This window comes from Schistocerca piceifrons, chromosome 9, assembly GCF_021461385.2.
Source record: "Schistocerca piceifrons isolate TAMUIC-IGC-003096 chromosome 9, iqSchPice1.1, whole genome shotgun sequence".
In the NCBI taxonomy this organism is placed as follows: Eukaryota; Metazoa; Arthropoda; class Insecta; order Orthoptera; family Acrididae; genus Schistocerca; species Schistocerca piceifrons.
The window spans coordinates 22,784,216-22,788,620 of record NC_060146.1 but is presented as its reverse complement, the minus strand read 5'-3'; the positions used below and the strand labels follow the sequence as shown (position 1 = coordinate 22,788,620).

Below are 4,405 nucleotides of genomic sequence, written 5' to 3'. Positions count from 1 at the left end.
AGTTACACGTAAGCTTTGTTCATTAATGTCACGAGAGTGGATGTCTCAAGTGTCTAACTAAGAGGGGAAAAACAACGGCCAGCAAGAACGCTATAATATGGTCTAAATGCATATGCAAAGTGCCTCAAGATGAGTGATAAAACGTTGCAACACTTTGCAGATGTTGATAAAGTCACTGCTACTGGTTGCATATTGCATTTCCTCTTTCCATGCTCGAGGTGTTATACGTCACCACGGGAATTATTTTCATAGTCTGTAACGAGGGGAGAGTAGTCCCTCTAAATAACAATGTTCTCCCCGGCCGGGAATCGAACCCGGGTCTCCCGCGTGACAGGCGGGGATACTAACCACTATACTACCGAGGACTACATGTGACGTTTCCAAGTTCATGTGTGTCTAACCCCAGCGGCTGGATGATAACTCATTCGGTAAGAACGGCGCCTGGCTGCCTGGCTGCCTATTAAACGCAAAGCTCTTCATTGCAGGCGACGAGCTATTCCGGCGTGTTCGGTGCGCTTGGCGCTGACGCTGTACGATATCCGATGTGCGAAACGATACGTCATCAGGAGAAAGAAAACTGGCAATCTACGGATCGGAGCGTGGAATGTCGGATCCCTTAATCGAGCAGGTAGGTTAGGCTATTTAAAAAGGGAAATGGATAGGTTAAAGTTTGATATAGTGGGAATTAGTGAAGTTCGGTGGCAGGAGGAACAAGAACCATCGTACAATATGCGTTAGATGAGTATGTGCCAAGCAAGATCGTAAGAGATGGAAAAGAGCCACCGTGGTACAACAACCGAGTTAGAAAACTGCTGCGGAAGCAAAGGGAACTTCACAGCAAACATAAACATAGCCAAAGCCTTGCAGACAAACAAAAATTACGCGAAGCGAAATGTACTGTGAGGAGGGCTATGCGAGAGGCGTTCAATGAATTCGAAAGTAACGTTCTATGTACTGACTTGGCAGAAAACCCTAAGAAATTTTGGTCTTAAAAATGTCAATGCGGTAGGTGGATCAAAACAAAATGTCCAGACACTCTGTGACCAAAATGGTACTGAAACAGAGGATGATAGACTAAAGGCCGAAATACTAAATGTCTTTTTCCAAAGCTGTTTCACAGAGGAAGACTGCACTGTAGTTCCTTCTCTAGATTGTCGCACAGATGACAAAATGGTAGATATCGAAATAGACGACAGAGGGATAGAGAAACAATTAAAATCGCTCAAAAGAGGAAAGGCCGCTGGACCTGATGGGATAACAGTTCTATTTTACATCGAGTACGCGAAGGAACTTGCCCCCCTTCTTGCAGCGGTGTACCGTAGGTCTCTAGAAGAGCGTAGCGTTCCAAAGGATTGGAAAAGGGCACAGGTCATCCCCGTATTCAACAAGGGACGTCGAACAGATGTGCAGAACTATAGACCTATATCTCTAACGTCGATCAGTTGTAGAATTTTGGAACACGTATTATGTTCGAGTTTAATGACTTCTCTGGAGACTAGAAATCTACTCTGTAGGAATCAGCATGGGTTTCGAAAAAGACGGTCGTGTGAAACCCAGCTCGCGCTATTCGTCCACGAGACTCAGAGGGCCATAGACACGGGTTCACAGGTAGATGCCGTGTTTCTTGACTTCCGCAAGGCGTTCGATACAGTTCCCCACAGTCGTTTAATGAACAAAGTAAGAGCATACGGACTATCAGACCAATTGTGTGATTGGATTGAAGAGTTCCTAGATAACAGAACGCAGCATGTCATTCTCAATGGAGAGAAGTCTTCCGAAGTAAGAGTGATTTCAGGTGTGCCGCAGTGGAATGTCATAGGACCGTTGCTATTCACAATATACATAAATGACTTGGTGGATGACATCGGAAGTTCACTGACGCTTTTTGCAGATGATGCTGTGGTGTATCGAGAGGTTGTAACAATGGACAATTGTTCTGAAATGCAGGAGGATCTGCAGTGAACTGACGCATGGTGCCGGGAATGGCAATTCAATCTCAATGTAGACAAGTGTAATGTGCTGCGAATATATAGAAAGATAGATCCCTTATCATTTAGCTACAAAATAGGAGGTCAGCAACTGGAAGCAGTTAATTCCATAAATTATCTGGGAGTACGCATTAGGAGTGATTCAAAATGGAATGATCATATAAAGTTGATCGTCGGTAAAGCAGATGCCAGACTGAGATTCATTGGTAGAATCTTAAGGAAATGCAATCCGAAAACAAAGGAAGTAGGTTACAGTACGCTTGTTCGCCCACTGCTTGAATACTGCTCAGCAGTGTGGGATCCGTACCAGATAGGGTTGATAGAAGAGAGAGAGAAGATCCAACGGAGAGCAGCGCGCTTCGTTACAGGATCATTTAGTAATCGCGAAAGCGTTACGGAGATGATAGATAAACTCCAGTGGAAGACTCTGCAGGAGAGACGTTCAGTAGCTCGGTACGGGCTTTTGTTAAAGTTTCGAGAACACACCTTCACCGAAGAGTCAAGCAGTATATTGCTCCCTCCTACGTATGTCTCGCGAAGAGACGATGAGGATAAAATCAGAGAGATTAGAGCCCACACAGAGGCATACCGACAATCCTTCTTTCCACGAACAATACGAGACTGGAATAGAAGGGAGAACCGATAGAGGTACTCAGGGTATGCTGTGCAAAAGTCATCGAATAATCTCTCTTACTTAGGAAGAAAAGTGTACCTATAGCAACAAATGAAGCCAGTAGTAAGTGAAAAAATGATGAAATTTCACATGTAAAAACAATGTGTTTTGTTACGTTTTTGAGCTTCCACTGCTATGAATGTGAATCATGAATCCTTCCTGGTCATGCTGTTAAAGTTTCATGAATTTACTTGTAAAAGTATAGACAGTGGAAATTAAAATGTCCTGTGGTGCCTCTCCTATTCCAAGTCGGCCCGTTTGACGTCCTACCCGCCTTAACCCATGATCTTGCATTGTTAACCTCTTGAATATGTTATCCAAACAAACGCATTCCCGGAATTTTATTACTTTACATTAATTAGTTCTTCGTGTTCAGATCTTTCTTGTCTGTCATTGTATATTTATCCGATATATGAAAACGAGATGAGTTACTGACTTCCAACAATCTTTACACGTGGTTTCAAGTCGTTTCCAAACTTTTTCTCGTTACACGTGTGAAGTCAGATATTTACAACATTAAGTCTTTTTTAAAAAAACCCTACGTCTGAAGCTGTTTCACACATGGCTAACCGATTCTTTAAAGAATCAGGGGAGGTGCAACTACTAGAACATGCCTAATTTCTTGCGAGTGCAGGTCGTCATAAGGCGAAGAATCAGTCAAAACTACGGTTGATGTGCAAATGAAGTTATGAGGGATGTTATGCACACATTGCCCAGTGGCTGGCAAAATATCTCAGCGCCCTCATATGCAGTGAAGAACCAAATAATTTGGCACATCTGCACAATATCGTGTGGGACCCCACGAGCACGGAGAAGTGAGGTAAAACGATGTGGCACGGACTCGACTAATGTCTGAAGTGAAATGATAATTAAATCAAGACCCTAAGCTGCCGACAGGCGCTGATATACATTAACGGGGACAGCTGAAAATGTGTGCCCCGACCGGGACTGGAACCCGGGATCTCCTGCTTAGATGGCAGAGGCTCTGTCCATCTGAGCCACCGAGGGCACAGAGGATAGTGCGACTACAGGGATTTATCCCTTGCACGCTCCCCATGAGACCCACATTCCCAACTTAATGTCCACAGTGCCCCTGCCCATTACACTCATTATTTATTTATTTATTGTTCCGTGGGACCAAATTAAGGAGAAGTCTCCATGGTCATGGAACGAGTCAATACATGAAATTATAACACGATTATTTGATAATGTTTCAATATTACACACAAGATCCTTCACTACCAAGCTGGTGTCATCAGCAAACATAAATATTTTTGAATCACCTGTAATACTAGAAGGCATATCATTTATATAAATAAGACTCTTGGGGAACGCCCCACTTAACAGTGCCCCATTGGGACTGAACATCACTACCATTCTCAATATTGCGGAGAATTACCTTCTGCTTTCTGTTCTTAAAGTAAGAGGCGAACCAATTGTAAGCTACTCCCCTTACTCTATAATGGTGCAACTTTTGCAGTAATATTTTGTGGTTAACACAGTCTAAAGCCTTCGTTAAATCAAAGAAAACACCTAGCGTTCGCAACCTATTATTTAATCAGTCCTAAACCTCACAGAGAAAAGAGACTATAGCATTTTCAGCATTACTCGCGGCAGACAATCGAGTCCCATAAGAGTTCGCGCAATGCGTGTGCATCCGCACAGAAGAAGGTCAATGGCCAATTAGCCCTAACAATACGAAGATGGTATCTGTTCTTTGGGACATGTCCGAAAGAACAGATAC

The 4,405-nt window shown here is 43.4% G+C and overlaps 1 non-coding gene across 1 annotated transcript; it reads right to left on the bottom strand.

The window, feature by feature from the left end:
- Window positions 1-293: 293 nt before the first annotated feature.
- Window positions 294-365, bottom strand: Trnad-guc. Its single transcript has one exon. It is a non-coding gene; the product is annotated as a tRNA-Asp (tRNA).
- Window positions 366-4,405: the final 4,040 nt, after the last annotated feature.